We start from the raw sequence: 27,318 nt of genomic DNA, 5'->3' as shown, positions 1-27,318 counted from the left end.
AGTGATGTTGAGCATTTTTTCATGTGTTGAGTGGCCATCTGGATGTCTTCCTTGGAGAAGTGTCTATTCATGTCGTTTGCCCATTTCTTCACTGGATTATTTGTTTTTTGGGTGTTGAGGTGATAAGTTCTTTATAGATTTTGGATACGAACCCTTTATCTGATATGTCATTTGCAAATATCTTCTCCCATTCTGTCGGTTGCCTTTTAGTTTTGCTGATTGTGGCCAAGATCAAAGAGGTTTTTGCCTGCTTTCTCCTTGAGGATTTTGATGGCTTCCTGTCTTACATTGAAGTCTTTCATCCATTTTGAGTTTATTTTTGTGTCTGGTGTAAGAAAGTGGTCCAGGTTCATTCTTCTGCATGTCACTGTCCAGTTTTCCCAGCACCACTTTCTGAAGAGACTGTCTTTATTCCATTGGATATTCTTTCCTGCTTTGTCAAAGATTAGTTGGCCATACGTTTGTGGGTCCATTTCTGGGTTCTCTATTCTGTTTCATTGATCTGAGTGTCTCTTCTTGTGCCAGTACCATACTGTCTTGATGATTACAGCTTTGCAGTATAGCTTGAAGACTGCGATTGTGATGCCTCCTGCTTTGGTTTTCTTTTCCAAGATTGCTTTGGCTATTCAGGGTCTTTTCTGGTTCCATACAAATTTTAGGATTATTTGTTCTAGCTCTGTGAAGAATGCTGGTGTTACTTTGATAGGGATTACATTGAATATGTAGATTGCTTTGGGTAGTATCGACATTTTAACAATATTTGTTTTTCCTATCCAGGAGCATGGAATCTTTTTCCATTTTTTTGTGTCTTCTTCAATTTCTTTCATAAGCTTTCTGTAGTTTTCAGTGTATAGGTTTTTCACCTCTTTGGTTAGATTTATTCCTAGGTATTTTATGGTTTTTTGTGTAACTGTAAATGGGATTGATTCCTTGATTTCTCTTTCTGTCGCTTCATTGTTGGTGTATAGGAATGCAACCAATTTCTGTGCATTGATTTTATATCCTGCAACTTTGCTGAATTCATGAATCAATTCCAGCAGTTTTTTGGTGGAATCTTTTGGGTTTTCCATATAGAGTATCATGTTGTCTGTGAAGAGTGAAAGTTTGACCTCCTCCTGGCTGATTTGGATGCCTTTTATTTCTTTGTGTTGTCTGATGGCAGAGGCTAAGACTTCCAATACTATGTTGAGTAACAGTGGCGAGAGTGGACATCTCTGTCTTGTTGCTGACCTTAGGGGGAAAGCTGTCAGTTTTTCCCCATTGAGGATGATATTAGCATTGGGTCGTTCATATTTGGCTTTTATGATCTCGAGGTATGTTCCTTCTATCCCTACTTTCTTGAGGGTTTTTATCAAGAATGGATGCTGTAATTTGTCAAATGCTTTCTCTGCATCTATTGAGAGGATCATATGGTTCTTGTCCTTTCTTTTATTGATGTGATGAATCACATTAATTGTTTTGGGGATATTGAACCAGCCCTGCATCCCAGGTATAAATCCCACTTGGTCGTGGTGAATATTTTTTTAAATGTATTGTTGGATCTGGTTAGCTAATATCTTGTTGAGGATTTTTGCAGTCATGTTCATCAGGGAAATCGGTCTGTAGTTCTCCTTTTTAGTGGGGTCTCTGTCTGGTTTTGGAATCAAGGTAATGCCGGCTTCATAGAAAGAGTTTGGAAGTTTTCCTTCCATTTCTATTTTTTTGGAACACCTTCAAGAGAATAGGTGTTAACTCTTCCTTAAATGTTTGGTAGAATTTCCCTGAAAGCCATCTGGCCCTGGACTCTTGTTTTTTGGCAGATTTTTTATTGCTAATTCGATTTCCTTACTGGTTATGGGTCTGTTCAAATTTTCTATTTCTTCCTGTTTCAGTTTTGGTAGTGTATATGTTTCTAGGAATTTGTCCATTTCTTCCAGATTACCCATTTTATTGGCATATAATTGCTCATAATATTCTGTTATTATTGTTTTTATTTCTGTTGTGTTGGTTGTGATCTCTCCTCTTTCATTCTTGATTTTATTTATTTGGGCCCTTTCCTTTTTCTTTTTGATAAAACTGGTTAGTGGTTTATCAATTTTGTTAATTCTTTCAAAGAACCAGCTTCTGGTTACATTGATCTGTTCTACTGGGGTTTTCTTTTGTTTGTTTTGATAGCATTAATTTCTGCTCTAATCTTTATTATTTCCTGTCTTCTGCTGGTTTTGGGTTTTACCTGCTTGTTCTTTTTCCAGCTCCTTAAGGCGTAAGTTTAGGTTGTGTATCTGAGATCTTTCTTCCTTCTTTAGGAAGGCCTGGATTGCTATGTACTTTCCTCTTATGACCGCCTTTGGTGCGTCCCAGAGGTTTTGGGTTGTGGTGTTATCATTTTCATTGACTTCCATACACTTTTTAATTTCCTCCTTAACTGCTTGGTTAGCCCATTCATTCTTTAGTAGGATGTTCTTCAGTCTCCAAGTATTTGTTACCTTTCCAAATTTTTTCTTGTGGTTGATTTCAAGTTTCATAGTGTTGTGGTCTGAAAATATGTACAGTATTACCTCGATCTTTTTGTACTTATTTAGGGCTGATTTGTGTCCCAGTATATGGTCTATTCTGGAGAACGTTCCATGTGTACTGGAGAAGAATGTATACTCTGCTGCTTTAGGATGAAATGGTCTGAATATATCTGTTAAGTCCATCTGGTCCAGTGTGTCATTCAAAGCCATTGTTTCCTTGTTGATTTTTTTATTAGATGATCTGTCCATTGCTGTGAGTGGGGTGTTGAAGCCCCTGCTAGTATGGTATTATTATTGATGAGTTTCTTTATGTTTCTGATTAATTGATTGATTGATTTGGATTTTCCCACATTTGGCGCATAAATGTTTATAATTGTTAGGTCTTCTTGGTGGATAGACCCCTTGATTATGATACAGTGCCCTTCTGCATCTCTTGAAACAGTCTTGGTTTTTAAATCTAGATTGTCTGATATAAGTATGGCTACTCTGGCTTTCTTTTGTTGACCATTAGCATGATGATGGTTCTCCATCCCGTTATTTTCAATCTGAAAGTGTCTTTAGGTCTAAAGTGGGTCTCTCATAAACAGCATATAAATGGATCTTGTTTTCTTATCCATTCTTTTGTGTCTTTTGATTGGAGCATTGAGTCCATTGACATTTAGAGTGAGTACTGAAAGATATGAATTTATTGCCATTATGATGCTTGTAGAGGTGGAGTTTCTGGTGATGTTCTCTGGTCCTTTCTATCTATATATATCTATCTATATCTGTATCTCAATAGATATCTGTATCTATATGTATATCTCAAAAGATTAGAAAGATATCATCTATCTATATCTATATATACATTTTCGTTTTTTCTCCCCTCAGAAAGTCCTGCTTAAATTTTTTGCAGGGCTGGTTTAGTGGTCACAAACTCCTTTGATTTTTGTTTGTCTGGGAAATTTTTTATCTCTCCTTCTATTTTGAATGACAGCCTTGCTGGATAAAGAATTCTTGGCTGCATATTTTTCTGATTCAGCACACTGAATATATCCCACCACTCCCTCTGGCCTGCCAAGTTTCTGTGGATAGGTCTGCTGCAAACCTGATCTGTCTTCCCTTGTATGTTAGGGACTTTTTTTCCCTTGCTGCTTTCATGATTCTGTCCTTGCCTGAGTATTTTGTGAATTTGACTATGATATGCCTTGTTGATGGTCAGTTTTTGTTGAATCTAATGTCCTCTGTGCTTCCTGGATTTTGATGTCTGTGTCTTTCCTCAGGTTAGGAAAGTTTTCTGCTGTGATTTGCTCACATAACCCTTTTACCCCTATTTCTCTCTCTTCCTCTTCTGGGACCCCTATGATTCTGATGTTGTTCCTTTTTAATGAGTCACTGATTTCTCTTAATCTTAAATCGTGCTCTTTTGCCTTCATCTCCCTCTTTTTTTTCTGCTTCATTGTTCTCTAGAAGTTTGTCCTCTGTATTGCTGATTCTCTGTTCTGCCTCATTCATCCTTGCTGCCACTGCATCCATCCGTGATTGCAGCTCAGTTATAGCCTTTTTTATTTCATCCTGGCTGTTTTTTACTTCTTTTATCTCTGCAAAAATAGATTCTAATCTATTTTCAACTCCAGATAGTATTCTTATTATTGTGATTCTAAATTCTGGTTCAGACATCTTGCTTGTATCCGTGTTGGTTAAATCCCTGGCTGTCATTTCTTCGTGCTCTTTCTTTTGGGGTGAATTCCTTCATTTTGTCATTTTGTAGGGAGAAAAGGAATTAATGAGGTAGAGAAATTGAAATTAAAAAAATTAAAATTAAAAAAATATTAAAATTAAAAATTAAAAACACACACACACAAAAATTGAATAGATGATGCTAGATCCTAGGTGTTTTTTGGTCCGGGTGTTGAAAGTGGTTTGAGAGATTAAAGAAAAAAAGGAGGTGGGGGGGAAAGGAAATCATTTGAGAATTTGAAAAAATTAATGCACTGAAGTAGACTAAAATGAGACGATGGGGTAAAATAGAATTTGAAAAAATAAACACAAAAGTAAAGAATATAGCAGAAAAAATTAAAGAAAAATATTTTTAATAAAAATTAAAAATAAATATGAATTTTTTCATTTTCTGTATTTAAGAAAAAGAAAAGAAACAAAAGAGAGAAAAAAGATTTAAAAAAAGAAATGAAAAAAGAAAAGAACCATTTGAAAATTTGAAAAAGTGAATACACTGTAGTAGACTAAAATAAAATGATGGAAGTAAAATAGAATTTGAAAAAATTTACATAACAGCAAAAAATATAGTAATAAAAATTAAATAAGAATATTTTTAATAGAAGTTGAAAGTAAAAATGAAGTTTTTCTCTTTCTGCATTCAAGAAAAAGAAAAGAAATAAAGGGAAAAAAGAAAAAGGAAAAAAAGGAAATTGTTTGAAAATTTGAAAAGGTGAGTACACTGAAGTACACTAAAATAAAATGATGGAAGTAGAATTTGAAAAAATTTACACAAAAGTAAAAAATATAGTAATAAAAATTAAAGAATGATATTTTTAATAATTAAAAATAAAAATGAATTCTTTCTCTTTCTGTATTCAAGAAAAAGAATTGTAAAAGAGAAAAAGGAAAAAGAAAAAAAAGAAAGAAAATTGAATAGATGAGCGTGCTAACAGATTGACGTAGGATTGAAATTACTTTGTTTTTCCCTAGAAGTCAGTCTATGTAGCCCTTTATAGTCTATAAATTAAGCGGGCAGTGAGACTTGTGTTCTTGAAGAGCGAAGTTGGCCCAGTTGGGCGGGGCTCAGTGTAACAGCTCCGCTCTCCACTAGATGGCGCTACTAGCCTACTGGGGTGGATTGCTGCGGGGCTCGTAGGTGCGTATGCGCATGCGCGGGATTGGTGAAAATGGCGCCAGCCAGCTACCCAGTCTGTTCTCCCGCCCTCCGTCTTCAGCTCTCATCCGCTCCCCGCTTCTTCACTCTCCGTGACCAGGCCCCAGGCAGTATCTCTCTCCCGAGTTTTGTCTCAGATGCGGCTGTTTTCCCCGGCCTCTTACTTCCGAAGGACTCCAGCTTTGACCCATTCTGCGCCTCTGCGGGAGGGTCTCACTGAGCAATGGCTCACCGAGAATGGTCTCACCGAGAATATCAGCTGCACCCAGGTACACCTTCTGGACTCTGTTGTTGCCGGTGCCCCAAGACTGTGGCCAGGTGCCAGCTGGCCCCAGAAAATGTTCACGAGACAGTGTAGCAGCAGCATCTCAGGGATTATGGAAAATCACAACACATATCTGGCACCACCCTTAACGACCATGCCCCAGTACCAGCGAACATGGCCTCCTTCTGGGGTCTGCTGGGACCAGGTGGCTTCAACAGTTTCTACCAAATGTCCTTCCAGCAGTGGAACTGCTTTTCCTTGTGTGGCCCAAGAACCTCCCAGCCAGACCCCACTCTGCTCCTGGGGATTCGCCCTTCCCACCAGTGCACCACCAGGTATCAAGCTGTGGAGTTGCAGCCTTTGCGCTGCCCTTGTTTACAGTCTTAATGGAATTTAAACTCTCTCCTTTCTCCTTTCTCCCTTCTCCCTTTTTAGTTTAGTCCCTTTGGCTGTTTCCAATTTTCCACTTTCTCTCCAGCTGCTTTTGGGGAGGGGTGCTTTTCCCCTATCCACCCCCACACCTCCCAGCTGAGCTTTCTCAGCTTGGAAAAGCACATCCCTTCCTGCACCTTCTAGCTCCCCAAGTTCACTTCCCCACGCGGCATACCTGCTGAATTCTGTAGTTCAGGTTGTGCAGATTGTTGTGTTAATCCTCCAGTCAGTTTTCTAGGTGTGTGGGATGGTGTAGTGTTGGTCTGGCTGTATTTCATGGACGCGAGACACACAGAAAGCTTCCATTCTGTTCCACCATCTTGACTCCTCCTCTGAGTTTTTTTTAAAGTAAGCTCTATACCCGGTGTGAGGCTTGAACTCACAACCGTGAGATCAAGAGTCATATGCTCTACTGACTGAGCCAGGCAGGCACCCTGATCTTTATTATTTTAATCCCCCAGTAAGATATGGAACAGTAGTGATTGCTTTTTTTTTAATTATCTGTGTTAAGTATTATGGCACAGTAGAAGATTCAGAGGCCCGAGTCTTATTTTTTATGTAGCTCTTAACCATGCAATCTTGAGTAAATTGTGCTTGTTCCTTTATTCACCTGTAAAACAGAGGTGGACTATGTGTCTTTTTCATTTTTTTTAGCTTTAAAAAAACTTCAAAAGATAATTAAAAATTCACTCACAGTTGTAAGAAATAACACAGAGAGACCCTGTATAACCTTCACCCAGTTTCCTCCAAGAGTAACATCCTGCTTAACTACAGTACAGTATCACACCCAGGGAACTGATACTGATATAATCCACTGACCTTATTCAGATTTCAGCAGTTTTACATGCGCCTGTGTTTGTATGTGCATGCAATATTATCACATGTGTAGATTTTTGTCACTAACACCACAGTGAAGATAGATATCGTTCCCATCACAAGGATCCCTCCTGTTGCCCTTTTATGGAGACTACTACCTCTTTCCCACCCCTACATCCCTAACCCCTAGGAATCACCAATCTGTTTTCCATGTCTATAATTTTGTCCTTCAAGAATGTTATATAAATGGAATCATATGGTGTATAACCTTTTGAGATCTACTCTTTTCACACAACATAGTTCCCTTGAGATCCATCCAAGTGCTATAGAAGGTAATCGAGAGGACATGGCCTCCAGCTGACCTCAGAGCTGGACCTGGGCAATCAGAGACTCCTCACCTCCTCCCTTGTTCTTGGAATGTAAATACACATTCTGCTCACCATTCCCACACTAGGAGCTGTTTTAAGGATGTAGGTTTGAGAGAGGAAGGTGTTATTGAGACCATCTGGATGGTATATGTGATTGAACCCAGTTAAGGCCTCGTTTAAGCTTTTAAGATCCTGGTGGGCAGATGTGGAGATCTACTTGTCTCGTGGCTGCCCAAGATAAGCCTGGATTGTAAGTTCCCTTGCTTGTTAACCTGCTCCCTCCCTATCTGGAATTGTCTGCCTCTTTCTTCAGTCTTTCCTGCCCTCTATATATCAGGGCCAGTTTCACATTAACCTTGGGAAGCTCCTGAGGTTTTTTGAACCAACACCAAGTTGTTGCGTTTCTTTCCACATCAACATATTAACATTTTTGGTTCTAAACTTTGATATGACCTCAAGGAGCCCGGGTGGCTCAGTTGGTGGAGCATGCAACTCTTGATCTTGGGGTTGTGAGTTTGAGCCCCACATTGGGTGTAGAGTTTACTTAAAAAAATAAATTAAAAAAATTTAAAACATTTTTTACATCCATGGATGTACCACAGTTTAAGTGAAGGACATTTCTGTTTTTTCTGTTTGGGGCTATTATGAATAAAGCTACTGTGGACATTCATGTAAGTTTTTCTTTCTCTTGGATAAACTCCCAAGAGTACAATTGCTGGATCAGTTATGGTTAAGTGCATGTTTAGTTTTTTAAGAAACTGCCATAGTTTTTCCATAGTGACTGTGTCATTTTATATTCACACCACCTATGTTTTTCAAGTTACTATTTATAGAACATGTGAGGTGTAAGTTGAGGTTCATGTTTTTGCCTATGGATGACCAGTGCTTCAGCACCATTTGTTTTAAAAAGCTGCCTTTCCTTCATTGCATTGCTTTCCCACCTTTGACAGAAACCAGTTGGATGTATTTATGTGGGTCCATGTTTGGGCTCTTAGCTCTGCTCCATTGGTCTGTGTGTCTCTCGCTCTGTCAATATCACACTGTCTTGAGTAGAGTAGCTATAAAACAAGCCTTTACCTTTGTGTGTGGTAGAGTGACTCCTCTCACTTTATACCTTTTTTTTTTTTATTAAAAATGTTTTAGGTGTTCTAGGTATCCTGTGCCTTTCCATATACATTTTATTTCATTTCATTTCATTTTTAAAATGTTTATTATTTATGAGAGAAAGAGAGCACAAGTGAGGGAGGGGCAAAGAGGGGGAGGAAAGAGAATCTAGGCCAGCTTTGTACTGACAGGAACAAGCCTGATGCAGGGCTCAAACTCACCAACCGTGAGATCATGACCCGAGCCAAAGTTGGATGCTCAACCAACTGAGCCACCCAGGTGCTCCTGCATACACATTTTAGAATGAGCATGTCTATGTGTATAAAAATCTTGCTAGTGTTTTGATAAACCTATATATCAGTTTGTGGAGAATTGACACTTTTACTGTATTGAGTCTTCCAACCCATTGCCACGATAACGTCTCTCCATTTATTTAAGTCTTCCTTCATTTCTTCAGTAGACTTTCATATTTTCAGAAAACAAATCCTGTGCATGTTTTCACTAGACTTATACATACGTAAGTATTTTATTTTATTTGGAGTGATTGTAGTTGTGTTTTATTTTTTGTAATTGTGTTTTAAATTTCAGTTTCCATGGGTTTGTTATAAGTATACAGAAGCACATTCTTATTATTCTTGTATTCAGTGATCTTACAGAGCTAGATATCTTTAGAAGTCCTTTTAGCTCTGAAATTCTGAAAGAATATTGACCAATTATTCCTTATTTCCAATGAAGATTGAAAGAGTGGAAGCCAGGTTAAGTTTTTTAGGAGTGGAAACCAGGTTAAGCCCAACCAAAAGAAGAACTTATTACCCAGAAACATGACTGCTTCAATAGACTACTTAGAAAATACTTCCTTCTTTGAGAGCTCTGATGATGGTATAATTAGTTTTTTTGTGGAAGACATACTGCTTGACTTTAGATAATCTATTTAGTACCCAGTAAACCCCAAATATCTCTTGATTCATTAAGAAAATATACCAATAACAGCGTTCTCAGAGTAGATTTAAGGTGTGTGTGTGTGTGTGTTAAGTCTCTGTATTTTAAAAGCTGGGTTACTCAATAAATTGAAATGCCTTTTAGTACATTTCCTCCAAGATAAAATATCAATTTATTTTAATGTGTCTGCTAGAAACTACATGTGGGTTTCACTCAAGAGCAACTACTAAAAAACACCACTGAAGAGCATGCAAGTCATTAGTCAGTGAATTGAACATATCAGTGATATCAGTATGGCCCTAGATTACCTAGGTAGGGATGTAAATCTCTGCAAAACCAAAAGGCTGATTTAGTCATGCATGATTCATGAGCAGCACTTCCGGAAAAGACTCAGGGAATAAGGTAGCTTCATGGCCCAGCTTCAGAATCTTGCATATTCAACACAACACCCAGCAGTATAGAAAACAAAGAGACATTCTCCTTTTATTTATTTACTATTGCTGGACATGAATAGTGCCACATAGTTTTTAGTACAGCAGAGGTTAGGAGCTTAACCATTTTACTTTAGGAATTTTTATTAAAAACTTCTAAAATTAAGGTACACACCTCCCTCCCCCGATCAAGATGAACCCGATGATTTAGGAGCATCGCATACTGGGGTTTTAACATGAAGACTCTGTGTCATTCAGCGACATTAACCACTGAGTAAAATAGCCTCAGGTCGCTGTAATTTTCAGATTTTTTTGTATTCTTTCTCTGTGTTGGGATTTTCGAGTGTGTCTCTTCTGCTTTGAAATCTTACCCCATAAGCAAATCTAAATTCATGGTTCTGAGGATAGTTCCTTACCATTTTACTGATAGTGAATGCAAAATCTTTAAGATGGTTCCTTCATCAGTGCTGAAAGACCGTCTAAATTCTCGGCCATGTTTGCAGAAGTTTAGATGTGTGGAATATCCCATCCTTAAAAGAGGACTGCAGAGTATTAGAGCATGGTAGCTCTTTTTTTATTCTGATACAAGCCAGGCAATTAGTGTGAGAAAGGTAAATAGCACAAGTCCCACAGCACTGCTTTTAATCAGATGCTTGAACTTCATAAATGTAGCCAAGACTCTTCTTATCAGCAGGGTCAGACTCCGGTGTGAGGAAATTGAAGTGCAAGCGCAGGAAATGTTCTGCATTAGATTTGGCATTGAGCAGGGCCCTCCTGATGACTATGTTTGCGTGGAGCTCTGTGGGATCAGGATCACTGTAAAAAGGAAGGGTGTGGCATCAGTGCTGTAGGGCTATATGTTACTAAATAATATGTGTCATTTTATGAATATTAGTTTTTGGTGGTCTTCAAGAGGCTAAAACTTTATGAAGGGGAGCCTAAATATATAATAAGCACATAGAATAGGTCCTCTATAACTTCCATTCTTTTATCTTCATGGTTGAGTACCTCACGGGCTCCATGTGTTCTTGAAATCAAAGTCGAGAAATAGTCCACATTCAGAAGCATTTTTTAAAACTAAGAGTTTGATCATCTTCACATAAAATTTTAATAGCATAGTTTGGAGGTAGATTTTTAAAATTTGAAAACTCCAAGATGAAGTAAAACGAGAAAAACATCTTTTGTTTTCCCGTCTTTGAACCTTTAAATGCGTCGTCAGATCCTCACTGCCAGAGTGGGATGCTAAATTGACTACTCTGCCAGTACCTGGTTGTCATTGCGGTAAGGAAGTGAAGACCACAAGTTCTTCTCGCTGGCTCCCTCTCCTTCGCCTCCCTCCGGATCAAACCTGGCATCCATTCCTGTTGATTTTACTTTCTCAGAATTTCTCAAGTACGTCTCCTCACCATTGCAGCCACCACCATCCAGGCATCTCTCTACCAGGCTACTGCTTGCCGCCTCATAGCTGGTCTCTCCATGTATTAGGTTCCTGTTGCCACTGTAGCAAATTACCACAAACTTAGTGGCTTAAAACAACACAGATTTATTCTCTTACTGTTTTGGAGGCCAGAGGCCTAAATGGTTGTCACTGGGCTAAAGTCAAAGTATGGGTGGTGTTGGTTCCTTCAGGAGGCTCTAGGGGTGAATCCGTTCCCTTGCCTTTTTCAGCTTCCGGTGGCCATATGTATTCTTTGTTTTGTACGCCCTTCCTCTTCAGAGCACATTGCTATACTCTCTGCCTCTGTCATTACATGCCCTTCTCCACTCTGAAATCTCCCTTGTGATTGTATTTAGAGCCCACCTGGATAATTCTGGATACTCTCCCTGTTGCAAGATCTTTAACTTAATCACATCTGTAGAGTTATTAAGGTGACATTTACAGGCTCCAGGGATTAGGATGAGGATGTCTTTGGGAGCCAGTATTCAGCTTACCACACCCTGCCACACTCAGTCTCTCGGCAGTTCCCCTTGACACAGTAGCCAGAGCAAATAGTGTATCTGATCTATAACCCCTTCTTCCCCCAGTTTAAACCCCATCCATGGATTCCATAGTCTTAGGATCAGGACCACATTTTTTACCATTTCCTCTATGGCCTTAGTTTTCTAAGGCTGCCGTAACAAAATAACATAGACTCGTTGCTTTGGCAACAAAAATTTATATTCTTACAGTTCTGGAGGCTCAAAGTCCACAATCAAGGTGCTGGCAGCCTTAGTTTCTTCTAAGGTCTCTCTCCTTGGCTTGCAGATGGCCACCTTCTTGCTGTGTCTGCACGTGATCATCCCTTGGTCTGTGTGTTATCTGTGTCCTATCTCCTTATAAGGACAGCAGTCAGATTAGGGTCTACCCATATGACCTTATTGTACCTTAAGTACCACTTTAAAGACCCTATGTCCAAATATAGTCATATTCTGAGGTATTGGGGGGTTAGGATCTCAACATGTGAGTTTTGGGAGGACACAGTTCAGCTCATAATGTGTGGTCTGGGCCTCTCCATCTCTTTGGTTTTATCTCATGCCCTACACCATCCCTTATTCTGGTCTCCAGCTTTGGTGACTTTTTTTCTCCAAGTTTTTAAACTTGCCATGCCTTTCTGTCATAATAGCCTTTTGTCTAAATAGCTCCACCTCTCATCACTTCCTGCTATTGACTGATGGTATATGGAGATGGGCCTATGAGAGGTAATTAGATTTAGATAAGGTCATGGAGGTGGACACCAATGATAGAATTGATGTCCTTATAAAGAGATGAAGATCCCAAGAGCTCTCCCTCTTTGCCATGTAAGGACACAGCTCTCTCTGAACCAGGAAACTAATCCTCACCAGACACCAAATCCCCCACTCCTTGATCTTGGACTTCTCAGCTCAAGAATTGTGAGGAACAAATATTTGTTGGTTAAGCCAACTAGTCTATGACATTTTTGTTATAGCAGCCCAAACCAACACAGATACTTTCTCACAGTTATCTTCCCAGACTCTCTAATTTTTCTCCTTCTATGTGTTCATAGCTTTTCCACATACGTCTGTATCAGAGCATTTGCTGCAGTTGTAATATTGTTTATGCTTGTGTAATTCATTTATTAAGGCCCCTCAGTCCCACTAATCTGCAAGCTCCATAAGTGTACCGACCTTTTTACCTTTTTATTTTTTTTAACTTTATTTATTTATTTTGAGAGAGTGTGTGTACATGAGAGCAGGGGAGGGGCAGGAGAGAGAGGATCCCTAGGGGACTCTGTACTGTCAGCACAGAGCTCATTGAGGGGCTCAAACTCACACTCACAAACTGTGAGGTCATGACCTGAGCTGAAACCAAGAGTCGGATGCTTAACTGACTGAGCCACCTAGGCACCCCTGTACCTTTTTAGTGTATACACACACACACACACACACACACACACACACACACACACATATTATTATGCTCTTTGTCTACAATACCAAGTAAAAATATTTATTGAATGAATATTTTTCAAGCAAACACCCTTTTCAAAGATTTACTAAAATATCTTCATTTCTTATTATCACTGGGAGAAAGGAGACTGTTGTATGTGTGGGTCGGAATAAATATTCAAGCTTTAGAATTTTTATCTTTGAAGCTTTTATACAACCTCTTTATAAAGAGTTCCATGAGAATGATCTTTAAGAAAACTAGGAGGTATTTTAGTTGGGAATTAATGTATTAACATATACTTAAAAATTGTGTGTTATACAGAGATACAGAAGGTGTTTATATAGTGTCTATCACTTGTCTGCTGTTTTCCTGGAAGAATGTACATGTTTCTGGCTGTAAACAACTTATTTGCCTTTCGAAGCTAGAGAATAAATTGTGGCTTATTCATATTTTACCTTCTTTTTATAGAATATCTTCAAGTAGCTAACATATGAGCAAAAAGTTTTGGCTTTTAAAAAAACAGAATATGTGACCTTTGACATTCATAAACACGTATCTTTACACTGTGTAAGGTCCTGTGAAAAGCACTACTTGGCTGCCAGCCAAGTTTCATTTCTTATACCAGGAGTGTTAGGGCCACATGGTGTGTTTTCAAGGAGAATGTTAGCTTACAAAGCTTGTAAACCACTGACAAAATCCCGTCTCCTACAAATTCTGTCTTTGAAAGCACTAAATTAAATAGCACCCTTCTAGAATATGTGAACAAATACAAAGTTCCTACCTTACTAAATCAGTGAATTTTATAATAATATAAGTTCCTGTTTTTAAAAAAAAAAACTGTAAGAGGAGTTAGTCCATAGGCCAAATAGATAAGGAATATTGGTGGAAAATAGTTTCTTCTACATGATTAGCAGTGGTAAACAGCCACGGGTACGTTTTAGCAACAGCCAAAGTAGGGTCCTCTTTTGGCTCATTTCCTAAGTTGAAGATGAAAGCACACATCAGCAGGTGAGAAGGTAGACCTCTGTTTGGCATGTTGCCTAGCTTGCAGGCCTATCCTCTGTCTCTGCTAAGGAGACTCACGTAGGATTCCATTGATCTGAGGAAGATTGCTGCTGATGTTGAATGAGCTCTGGGACAAAGAGTCAAGCAAGAAATGAAGTACCATTGCTGAGCACTTACTCTCCCTGCTCATCTTTCACTGTGGTTCCTATTTCCTGGGCTCTTCTGAGTCAGGATAGAGCTCAGCAAGTGGGGTGATATGGACAGTGGTCAGAGACATTGATGGCACCCCAATGGGCTCACTCCAAGCACCAGCTTTTAAGCAAGTGAGATGGATTTAGTGACCTGTTCCTGATTATTTATTGCTCTTTCTGTTTTTCTTATGACCCATTTCCCACTGTAGGCTCCCAGAAGCCTTACCTATGGCTGTCCCTGGTGGCCCATACTGTTCTTTCTGAGCAGAGCTCCATGGTCCTACATGGGGGCCTCCTTTTCTATGTGTTTGTAATTCCTTTTACACACTAAGCCTATATCAGGTTGCTATAACCCTTTGTCTTTCATTAGCCATCACACTGGATATTGATCACTCTCACAAACTAATTCTCAATAAGGTGTTGCCAGAGAGAAAGGGCTATAGTTCATTGCCTATTTACCATACTTTATTAGATATTTCCATTTAATCCTTTCTACCAACCTGTTATCCCTATTTTACAGAAGAGGACCAAACCTTAAAGTGCAGAAAGAGTGAAGACTTGATTCCAGTTTTATATGATTTCATACACACACACACACACACACACACACACACACACAAAGCATTAGACTCCTTTTCCTGGGAAATTTATAATTTAAAGGTTGACGTAAATATTACTTAATCCCATTGTTAGAATTTCTGGCATTATCCTTAGCCATTGAGATATAGATCTCGACCAGGGATCTTTCTATCACCTCCAAGTTGTAACACATAGGTAGCTGCCTACTTAAATGATGTTTTGTTTTTTTTTTTTTAATTTTTTTTTTTAACGTTTATTTATTTTGGGGACAGAGAGAGACAGAGCATGAACAGGGGAGGGGCAGAGAGAGAGGGAGACACAGAATCGGAAGCAGGCTTCAGGCTCTGAGCCATCAGCCCAGAGCCCGACGCGGGGCTCGAACTCACGAACCGTGAGATCGTGACCCGAGCTGAAGTCGGACGCTTAACCAACTGAGCCACCCAGGCGCCCCTTAAATGATGTTTTTAAAGGTTTAAAAGTGTAACTAAGGGGCACCTGGGTGGCTCAGTCGGTTAAGCATCCGACTTCGGCTCAGGTCATGATCTCATGGTTTGTGAGTTCAAGCCCCACATCAGGCTCTGACAGCTCGGAGTCTCGAGCCTGCTTCAGATTCTGCGTCCCCCTCTCTCTTGGTCCCTCCCCTGCTCACACTCTGTCTTACTCTCTCTCTCTCTCAAAAATAATTAACATTAAAAAAAGGCTAAATAAATAAATAAAAGTAACTAAGAACAATCATTTATTAGAAATCATTTTTCTATGGTATGCTAAAGTTATAAAATCTTTCTTACTTGATTCTCTGAATAATGTGGATTCTTGGGGGTTAAGAGTAGAAGTGGGTAGTTTAGACTGGAAGGTATTGTAGTAGTCCAGGTGAAAAATGATGTCGGCAATAGAAAAAGAGAGAAGTACATAAATGAAAAATATGTGCTGGGGGTAGCAGACAGAAGAGGCTCCAAAGACCAAAAATATGGAAATCCAGAAATAGATGGAGGTGTGGTAAATACTGTAGATTGGTTCATTCAACACCTCTGCCATCCCCTTCTCTATTATTTTCCTATGCTGGTGTGGCCAGAATTCCCAGAATACCTTGCAGCTAGGACTTTGTGTGACTTAGGTTGTGCCAACACAGCTCTTCCACATGCAGCCTGTGACAAGAGGCACAAGCAAAACAGTGAGGGGTTGCCATGTGCAGAAGAGATCTTCTGACAGACTGTCAAAGTTTTCTGGTGCTGCTGGACCACCTGTCATGGAAGTTCTGGTTTTCAGTACCTGTTGTCATGGGATCTGAGTGGCAGGGGGGCAGTGTTGTGGTACTTTTTCCAGTTCAGTTTTGTGATGGCCTTTTCTCCTGGCCATGTGCTTCCTGCTCATCTGTCACAGTGGTTTCTCTGTGGAGTTGTCCTGTTGAACACCCCCTAGTCTGACTGTCTAGGCTTCTTAGAGATTTATGAACTGTCAATAACTCTCTTTCTGTTTAAACTAGCTAGAGATTTCTGTTGTTTTATTCTGCAAATAAGAATTGGGACTTGTCCTGCTATCACAAAGCCAAGAAAAGATGATGCTTCGAGGAGGCTAATTGTGTTTAGTACTGTTGAGAATGGAAATTTCAAGGTGAGAATTTATGAAATTCAGTGAATATAGTTCACTGTGACTCTAGCAAAAGCATCTTTTCTTTCAGTGGAAGTAGAAATCAATTACAGTAAGTCAGAGGTAGGGAATAGCAGGTAGGGAAGTGAAGATAGCTAGTGTGGACATCTTTATGGGGACCTTGACTGTGACGGGGAATATGGCAGAGGTGAAGCAGTTGAGCAGGATCAGAGGTCAAGCTAAGAAATACAGGAGCATATTTGATTACTGGAAGTAACCAGTAGAGGGGTAGACAGGAGAGAGCAGGTGAAACATCTGTGAGACCTTGAGTCAGTTATGTAACTTCTCTGTGTCTTAGTTTCCTTACCGGTAAAGTTTGGGTAACAGGATCATTCTCTTAGGATGTTTTGGGATTGGAGTGAAATGTGCATGAAGAAATTTCAATGCAATGTCTTGTGTTTAGTAATGGCTTGGTAAATTTAGACATTATTACTACTACTACTCTCGTTTGCTATTGTCTTCTGTATATTTTAGAATATTGTGAATATGGAATACTAGTTACTCGGTCTCCTGATTTTACAGATCTCCCTTTCAGCCCTTGCAGACCAGCCCCATTGCCATGTTGTCCTTCATGATGAAGTAAACATTCATCAAGCACCCAGCGTGTATCAAGTATGCCTATCACAGATGTCAAATATATCTGATGTATGTATCAGATACAGAACTAAACAAAACTTGTTCTCTGCCTCCCAATTGCTTCTGGACCACTAGAGGAGAGAGATGGGTAAAACATGAATACTTTATGCCAAGTTTTATATTGTAGCAGTCCGGTTCTAGCAGGAGCAGAACTGCTAGGAAATATGTATGTGTGTGTTGTATTTATTTGTTCATATATACACACATGCACACACATATTTGTGCATTTATTATAGCTGGCTAAGTAAACACGAAAGGCAGAAAGGAAGGATCATGAACAGACTGAAATGGCACAAGCACACCTTTTTGTCTTAAGGCCCACCTGCTCTCATTTGTCATGGGTTTGCCCAGCTCTTCTGTTGACCCACCTACCTTCTTGTGAAAGACTGTGGGAGGTATTTTTCCCTCATATTCCTATCTACTCCCTTCTAGGCCAGTTGATTTTTAAAGAATTAAATTTATAATCAGCAGATATACAAATTTATTCTAATATGTACTGCTTAATTTCTTGAATACACTCTAGCTGCATTTATTAACAGATTTTATTTAGTCATCTGCGCAGCTAGTTAAAGTAATTGGCTGGCTATGAATTAAGAGCACCACCCAAGCTAAAATGTAAATTCATTAGTTTTCAACTTCAGTTTTTAATTTCACCTGCTGTTTACTGCTCAAAGGAATAATAAATTGTATTTTAAATGAAATGTATATTTAAGGGAGAAACTTCAGCAGCCAATATTCTTTTTTATTTTAAAATCTGCCTCTTTGTCTCTCTGAAAATTAAACAAGTTGTGTCAGATTGTGGCAACCACTGATGAGTGCGAAAAGCTGTCTTAAGAGTTCTGTTGCCAAAGGAATTTGAGGTATTGGGTTAGTTAGTCTAACGCTTTTGCTTTTTGTTACAAGAAGTTGAAAGCAGCGTAGGTTTTACAGAAAAGAAAGGTGGGGTAAGGTGGGTGGGGATTATGTTTCAAGGCCCTTAGCAGGAGAGATGCACGGTTAGCACACACATAAGGGTGGGTGTAGCACCAGAGTGTGGGGGGATAAGGCAGCACTCAGCCCCCATTTGTCTGAGGATCCTTCTGCCCTCTGTTCCTGTTTCTCTCCAGAGTCCTCTCCACCCTCCTCCTTACTGTTCCCTGGCTTCCTCTAGTTTCTCATGTGCACTTGGCCTGGCCTGGTCACCAGCCCCGTCATTTCCAACCACTGCCATTAATGGACATCAGTCTCGATCTCTCTTCGATCAGATTCCTGAACGAAAAGATGCTCTTGGCCCTGTTTGGGCCCCAGAGAAATTATACAATATTCTCCTCAAGAACTGATTTTGCCTTTTCATTTATACATGTCACAACTACATTCAACAACTTTCCATAAAGTTCTTTTCCAGCCACTTTTGGGAAATGTGTGGTTCGATCAGAGAAACCATGTTTTAAAGTCTTATTTGATACTCAGGTCAGTGGCAAATAATTATTTAACCCATGAAGAAAATGAGCTTTACCCTACTGCTTCATTTCCCATGAGTCTCCTCTTTCTTGCCATGTGTTTGTGCCTAGGATTCGGGCCAGGTGGGGATGAAGGAGCTCAGAAATGCTCTGCGATGGGAGCAGAGGGGCCCTCAGGGAGATGGGGGACGGTGTCCAATAGGGGTAGAGGAAAGGCTCTGTGAGGTTTGTGGCCTCTAGAGGAGCCCCTTGGTTCAGCATGATGGGGCAAGGTAAGGTTCCAAGTCCCTTGGGGAGAGGCTCCAAGGCGGAAAGGTCAGAGACAACAAAGGTCTGTTCTGTGCACAGAGACCCCAGCTCCTCCTGGCAGTGGCAGTGACAGTTAGTGAGGCTCTGACCCAGCAATTAGTATGGAAAAGTCTTCTGTAGGTCAGCTATCCCTCAGTAAAACAGCTACCTGTACCCCTTCAGAAAGAAGCTTCTAAGAAAATACTTCAAGTGGGGCCCAAATTCCAGTGGCAAACATATTTACTGTAAACCAAATGTGGAAGAAATTAAAAATGGCATTGATTATCATTGTTATTTTTGACCGCAAATGTTAGGATTTGCTGGGAGAGCAAGTGGGCTGGATCTGCGGGGAGCCACAGGCAGGTGTGAGGAAATGTCCCTGGGTATCCCTGGGGATCCGGCTGTGAGGTGATCTGCCCCTAATACTTTACCCTCCAGGAATCTTCACCCCCCGTCCCAGGAGTTTCAAAAATCATATAACTTTAACTGTGACTTGCTTCTGAAATTATGCCGTATTATCTCTCTACAGGTTTGTCCTGGATTAACTTAGGTGATATTTGTAGAAGGAAGGTTCAGAGTCCCTTAACTTAAAAAGTAAAATAAATTCTATTTCCTCTATAGATTTGACTACAAAATAAGGATTGCATTCCTGGAGATAAAGTCCTCCATGAAATAAAGTTGAGTGCTTTGATAAAGAAGGGAATAAGATGATGACCATTCTGTGCTTCACCTAATTTTTTCCCTGGATATAGCACAATTCACCATTTCTTTCTGGTAGTTTAGGAACTACCTTTTAGACTGAGGAACCCCATACTTTGCAGCCTCAGGAATTTGGCATCCATCGTTCTTAGACATTTATTAGTAAGTGCTACCAGAGAGCACATATAATCACCTGAAAATTCATTCATTGATTTATTCCACAAATATTTATTGAGGGCCCACTGTGTTTCAGACACTCTTCTAGGTGCTGGGAAACATCAATATACAAACCAAAAAAATGTCTACCCTCATAGAGCTATTCTGGGGGAGTAGCCCGGACCATAAACATAATAAATAGTAAACTATACAGTTTTTTGTTAAACAGTAAGTACTATAGAATAACAATATAGAATAGAATGTGATAGATGTGGAGTGGAAGAAAAGCACTGTAACTTTAAATAGGGTGGTCAGGGATAGCTTTACTGAGGGGGGAGAATTTGCACAGACTGAAAGGGTGAGGAAACAAGCGATGTGGATATATCGAGGAAGAACATTCCTGGAAGATGGGGTGGCTGGTGGAAAGGTCTTGAGGCAGGGATATGTCTGGCATGTTCAAGGCCAGCAAGGGTTGGGGGAGAGATGAGAGTGGGAGGAGGAAGTTGGAGAGGGACAAGGAAGGATAGAGGGGGGCCAGCTCAAATGGGACCCTGGAAACTACTACAAGGACTTTGACTTTAATTCTGAGCAAAATGGGAAGCATTGGAGGGTTCTGAGCTGAGGAAAGGCATGATCTGACTCTTGTTTTTAAGGGATAAGATGGCCTACTGTTACTGAGAAGGAACTGGGGTGTATGGGAGATGAGGCAAGGATGCAAACAGGGATCCAGGGAGGAAACTGTTGTACAAATCCTGGCAAGAGGTGATGATGGCTTGACTGTGGAAGGTGGTGGGAAGTGATTGGATTCTGGATATATTTGGAAGGTAAAGGCCACAGGATTTTCACATCAACTGGATATGATTGGTTGAATTAAACTTTGACTTATATAAAACAAATGGAGTACCTAATAAACATAAATTAAAAATTCTGTATACTGAAGTTAAGTACAATAAGTTGGACCCATATTGATATTGATGTCCCCTCTCCTTACATTTGGTTGGAAAAAATGTGCAGGTAACATCAGCTGAGCCAGAGTCCACATCGGACTTTATACAAATAGGTATTTTTATTCAGGGTTTTTCAGAAAGGCTTAAAAAAAAATACTTCAGTTGTGTGTTCTCACTTGCATAATTTTAAGAGAAGGCTTGAAGCTTCAGCCAAGAAGTCTTCCACCAAAGATTTTTGCAATAACTTTGCTAAATGTGCAGCTGACTAATCTGCCATTAGGCAAGCCAAGTCATGCTTTGTTGAATATTAAATTGTCAAGATATTAAAGTTAAAACTTGCTTTAGTAAACCCAGCATTAACAACACTGATTGCTGAGATATTGTAGCTGTATGGTTAGAATGCATGATGCCAAAACCTAATACAGGGTTTCAACTCTGTTGTACTGTGTTTTGCTTCTTGTACACCAAACCAGTCTGACTTCCATCTGCCATTTACTCTGTCTTGGTATAGAGAAATAATATACTTGAGGATAAAGCAGTCAAACACTTCATTGGTTTCAGAGGGCTAAGGGAATAATATAAACAAAGGGCTAGCAATTGGATGCAATTGTCTTTAAAGTGTTTCTATTACAGCCGTTCATTAGGACTGGATAGATTTGCCATCCAACTTATTTTTCTGTGTACCTAGCATGAAATTTGAAGAATTTAATCTAAAATGAGTAGAGTTCTGTTGACTACTTTGGGACATACATTTTATCAATTGACTCAAGAGTCCAATCTTTCTTTGAGCATGACCTTTAGTGGTAGTATTTTAAATTAAGATACAATCAGTTGTCCCTGTTATTAATATAACCTTTGCTTTTTTGGTGACATGTTTTAAAATCTTTGGGTCTGATTACATATTCCACACTGTGGTTAATGTGCCATTGTCATCAGTTACAAAATATGTAATGTATATTTATGTGTTTTGGAAGCAAGTTTAAAAAATTAATCCTACTGTCAGGAAACACAGTCTGAAATAGGAAGGATTCTCTTGCAAAGTTTGTCAGGTGCAACTGTGTGGTTTCCTGGTGAATGGAAGAGTCAATGAGTTGCTAGGCCAAGTAGACCGTTCACTTGCCTTTTAAGGCTTGCTCTCCAAAAGTGGTTTTGTTGTGGCATGAATTTTCTTCTCTTTTCCAGAATTTCTTTTCTACTTTTTTACTATGCAGAAAGCCCCAAAAGGCAAATGGGTTGGCTTTCTGCAAATTATTCCTGGAAATCCAGTTAATCTACAGAGCCAACTCCTCACATTTTATTGGGTTGAGATGAGTAAGCAAGGACAGCTTCCAAGAGGGAGTGCTGACACATGCTTTTTGGCATCTTATTGCTGTAAATCCATAGGGAGGGTGTTAGGATTAAGGTGGCCTGGGATGCACTTCAGTGTAGACAGAAGAAAGAATTGATCAAGTAAGTGGGCTGATGTTAGAAGCCATCTTCTTTTCTGATGAGCTGTTAGAATCCTCCTATGAAAACCAGATGTTTTTGTATTGAGAAAAACTGATGAGCTTCTGTCCCTATCTTAGAAAGTGGCATCCAATCTACAAAGGACACCATTTAGAGAAATTCAAGATTTAAATAGATACTGTTAACTTCTTGTTTAAAATAGTGCAATTTTCCCAAGTATATCATATTTATAGTTACGCTGTTTATCTTTTTCTAGGAAAACAAAAGCTGTTCATTGCAATAAAAATTTTGAGTTTTATTTGTTAGTTAACTCAGTAATTGGTAGCATTCTCATATAATTGAACACTGAAGCTTTGTTCCCTTGCAAGAAATTACACTGGATGATGCATGTGTCTGATATGCTGTATGAAGGGCTTCTGTGTTGGGTAGGGAGAAGGAATTCATTGGTAGTTATTGTAGTACAATATGATTGAGTGGTGCTGATAATCAATGGAACTAATAGTGCATGTGAATGCATTATTTTAAGTAATTCATTTTCCCTTTAATATATGCATATATATCAATAATTGAAAGCTAGTAGAAGGAAAAGTATTCGTTATATAAATGCCAGATACTTGAGAAACAATTAGATTAAAATGATATGTATTTTTTCATCATAGAATAACTTCTTAGGTTTTTAAATACCAAACTATGGGCAAATAAGATAGAAAGCAAAATTGACCTATAAATCTGCTCCCAAGAGAAACCATTCTTAACATTTTGGAATGTCCTTCCAGAATTTTCTCTCTTTATATATATACACATCTCTCTTCCCTGAGATCATATTACATACACTCATTTGGATTTGCTTTGTTTTCAGTTAATGTAGTAAATGTCTTTCCATTTTAATAAATATAGAGATATGTCTTAGTTTTAGCCATATATTTTACTTATGCATATTTAACCCCAAATTTCTTGATGGATGTTTAGGGACTTTCCATCTTTTTAAATGTTATAACAAGTTCTGTGACAAATAGCTTTGTGTGCTTTTCTTTTTTCTTCCCTTAGACATAGAATTTCTAACACAAAGGGATGCACAACTAAATGTGCTACCTTCACCAGGTCGGCCTCCTACAACATGTATCTTCTCTCCAACAATAATTAAGAATCCCAGTTTCCTTATATGTCGACTAACAGGGCATTATTCCTCATAATTTTGCTAAATCTTAGTTTTTAAGTTGTCTTTAATTTGAAAACCTTAGAAACATGAAAGTGTCCCATAATAACACCACCTAAAAATTGTATGTGTGTACGTGCGTGCGCACAAGTATGCATGCAGATGTCCATCCATAGGTATGTCTAATTATATAAGAAAAAAACCCCTCTTGGCCCATTCAGTCTTCTGTTCCTTAAGGTGTAAGCTTATTTAGCAAACTACTCTGTTTTTTAAATGCAGTACAATCATGCCTAACATATTAGTTTGCAACTTGACTGTTACTCATTATAGATCGTGGACAAATGTTTTCCTCTTAATAGATCATGGATATATCCTGATGACCTTCTTTTGGTGATGTCATGGTATGCCCATTGTATGGGTGTTCTGTAGTTTGTTCCCCCATGACTAAAATTTTGGTTGTTTGACTCAGAAATTCTAACCTCCAGGAATTTTTTCTGCAAAAAAATGCTTGCACAAGTGCATAAAGCTGTACGCATACATATACAAGGATGTTCATTGTAGAAGTATTTTTAATAATGAAAAATTGAAAAGAGCCTCAATGTCTGTCAAGAAGAGATCAGTTAAAAAAATCTGATCTCATGACTGTTACAGTTTTCAATGTTTTAAAAAGTCAGCGGCTCTACTACTAACATGTAAGGTTGCCCATGATTTATTGTGAAGTGAGCAAATAAGTTGCAGAATAATACATATAGTATAATCACCATCATTAGTTACTATAAACAGGTATTTATGCATTTTTAAGTAATTTGAAGTTTTGCAGTAAATTGTTAAAAGCTTTTCTTTCTGGGGGTTGGACCTGACTGGGCAGGGCTGGGAAAAGAGTGGGGAGGAATAGAATAGAAAGCTTTCCTCATTTTATTTTATATACATCTTATTGAAAATTTAATAACAAGCATATATATTTTTAAATTTTTTAATCTTTTTAATTTATTTATTTATATATATAATTTATTGTCAAATTGGTTTCCACACAGCACCCAGTGCTCATCCCAGCAGGTGCCCTTCACAATGCCCATCACCCACTTTCCCCTCTCCCCCCAACCCCCATCAACCCTCAGTTTGTTCTCAGTATTTAAGAGTCCACCCCCATCAACCCTCAGTTTGTTCTCAGTATCTAAGAGTCTCTTATGGTTTGCCTCCCTCCCTCTCTGTAACTTTTTTTTCCCCCCTCTTCCCCTCCCCCCTGGTCTTCTGTTAAGTTTCTCAGGATCCACATAAGAGTGAAAACATATGGTATCTGTCTTTCTCTGTATGGCTTATTTCATTTAGCATAACACGCTCCAGTTCCATCCACGTTGCTACAAATGGCCAGATTTCATTCTTTCTCATTGCCAAGTAGTATTCCATTGTATATATAAGCCACATTTTCTTTATCCATTTGTCAGTTGATGGAATACATTTTGTAATAAACATTCTTTAAGTTATTTATTTATTTTGAGAGAGAGAGAGAGAGAGAGAGAGAAAGTATGAGTGGGTGGGAGGGGAGAGAGAGAGGGAGAGAGAGAAAATCCCAAGCAGGCTCTGTGCTGTCAGTGTGCAGCCCAGCACGGGGCTCGATCTCATGAACTGTGAGATCATGACCTGAACTGAAATCAAGAGTCAGCTACTTAACCAACTGAGCCACCCAGGAGCCCCTTAAACATTTTTAAACATGAAAAGTACATTTAAACTATAGTGAAACAGTGAAAAATAAAATGTTTAAGTGAGCCTAGGTAGGTTCCAAGAATCTACCTACTTAACAGTTTATGACTCCATGAAAATACAGTTAACTGAAAAATAAATAGTAGGAATTTCTTATAGATACAAGTGGCTTCATTTACAATGTGGCAGAAGAGTAAGAAGAAGAAAAGAGGAAGAGAGAGTAAACCATAAAGTCAGAAAGGAGTTAGCGGGAAGCAGAAGTGGACACCATTGATCCTGTTTCTAGAGGAACACAGAACTCAAATTCCTCTTCTTCAAGAGAGCTCTCCATTCATGTGAGAGCAGCTGTGTGGGGCATAACCCTCTGTTTTGTAAACAAAATATTCCCAGTTCCTCCCAGTCATATCCTTTGCCATGCTGATCATTCTGCTGTTTGTTCGACTTTGTCAGTGTCCATCTTGAAATGTGACAACCAGAAAATGCTACTGCCTTCTAACTTACAGTCTTATCAGTGTGAGATAATCAGATTAATCCCTCCTTGGGCAGGGGACACTTTTTTTTTTTTTTAACCTAGACTAAGATTATTCCTAAACCTTAGCCTTGTATTTTCTCCTAGAAATTACTAGTTAACGGTCTTGCTGTTTTTCTTCATTGTTTATCCCACAGGACTTCTAGATTGTGTTCGTTTGTTTTCTGGCTGTCTTCCATTGTTGAACCCTTTGCCCCCTTCTGAGCTGTAGCATAGAGTGATTCTTCCAATAGCCTCAACTTTTTTATTATCAAAACTATCAGCTCATATGAGTCACATAATTAATTGATATCTGCTTCCAGGAAGGAAGCTAATTTGGCCCAGGCCCCATCGATCATCAGAAGAGTTTCCTTTTGTCACCACGACATTGTGCAAAGTGGGGGAAAAATAAATAAGAGTGCCCTCTTTGGACAGATAAAGTACAAAAATTCCTCCTCAGGTGGAAAAATTAGAAAAGTGTCCATGGGTGGAAAAACCAGGACACATGGCTTGAGTGGGAGAGGGATTTTAGTCTCATCTTACCAATATGCAGGATATAACCATACAATTACTTGCAGTGGCCTCAATTGCCATAGCATAATTTATTTTTTAACAAACAAACTAATAGACTTTATGGATACCTCTTTTACAAGCACAGTTACCCAATATCTGGTCTAAGTGTTTTTGTGAATACGTTTTCCATACCAGTTACTCCTGGCTTTGTTCCTTCTTTCTTTTTTTCAACAGTTCTATTGAGGTATGATCTATATACCATAATATTCATCTCATTGTAAGAATATGGTTCAATTATTTTTAATAAATTTACAGCATTATACAAATATCACTATAGTCTAGTTCTGGAACACTTCTGCCGCCACAAAAAGTTCTCTGGGGCCCACTTGCTTTCAGTTCTAGCTCCTACTCCCAGCCCTAAGCAGTCACTGGTCTATTTCCTGTCTTTATTGATTTGCCTTTTCTGCAAATCTCATACAAATGGGACCATATCTTCCTCTAGCTGCTTTGTTCTGCTAAAGTAGTAAGGGCCCAAATTTAATCACGGTCCCGATGCTCTTTTTGCTGTGTTCTTCTGCTAATCTGCGAGGGGTGCAACAACTGGATGTCAGTCCTGTCCCCTTCTGCTACCACTGGCCCTTACTCATCCCTTTCCCTCCATTCTGCCTCAGCATTCAAACATGCTCTGTTACCTCTTGTCTTCGAACATTCTCCCTTGTCCAGCATCCTCTCCAGCCACCACCCCATTTCTCTGAGCCACTTCAGAGCCCAGCTTCTCAAGGTTTGACTTCATGTGCTCTTCCCACTCTCTACTCTCCTGTGAACTCTCTTTTTAAAAAATGTTTTTAGGGGTGCCTGACTGGCTCGGTTGGAAGAACATGCGATTCTTGATCTTGGGGTCATGAGTTTGAGCCCTATGTTGGGTGTAGAGATTAATTAAATAAATAAACTCGGGAAAAAAAATTTGTATACTACCTGGTATGAATAAAAGAATGTTAAAGGTAATACAGTAATAGTAATACAGTAATAGTGATACAATGAAGGTCTACACCTGTCATCCACTCCTTCCACCAGCTTTACCCACAGTGGAACCCGTGACTCCAAGTATCAGAAATTTCTTACTCATCACTACATTTTTTGTTCTCTTTGGCCCATTTCTAACTCCTTTTCTCCCCCCAAATGTTTGTTTATTTATTTTTAGAGAGAGACTGAGTACAAGCAGGGGGGAACAGAGGGAGAGAGAGGGGGAGAGAGAGAATCCCCAGCAGGCTCCACGCTGTCAGCACAGAGCCCCATG

At 39.2% G+C, this 27,318-nt stretch overlaps 1 protein-coding gene across 2 annotated transcripts in view; it reads left to right on the top strand.

Moving 5' to 3' along the window:
* ZNF704 (zinc finger protein 704) overlaps positions 1 to 27,318 on the top strand; it is a 231,175-nt gene that overhangs the window by 24,235 nt on the left and 179,622 nt on the right. Inside the window, exon 1 of one of the 2 annotated variants that reach the window (XM_042973064.1) lies at positions 5,549 to 5,636. The exons of the other annotated variant lie outside the window; for it this stretch is intronic. The gene's annotated coding sequence lies outside the window, so the exon portion shown is untranslated. Of the gene's footprint in view, positions 1 to 5,548; positions 5,637 to 27,318 lie in introns of those variants that run through there. 2 annotated transcript variants of the gene reach the window in all.

This window comes from Panthera tigris, chromosome F2, assembly GCF_018350195.1.
Source record: "Panthera tigris isolate Pti1 chromosome F2, P.tigris_Pti1_mat1.1, whole genome shotgun sequence".
Lineage (NCBI taxonomy): Eukaryota > Metazoa > Chordata > Mammalia > Carnivora > Felidae > Panthera > Panthera tigris.
This window is presented reverse-complemented; position numbering and strand designations above follow the sequence as displayed.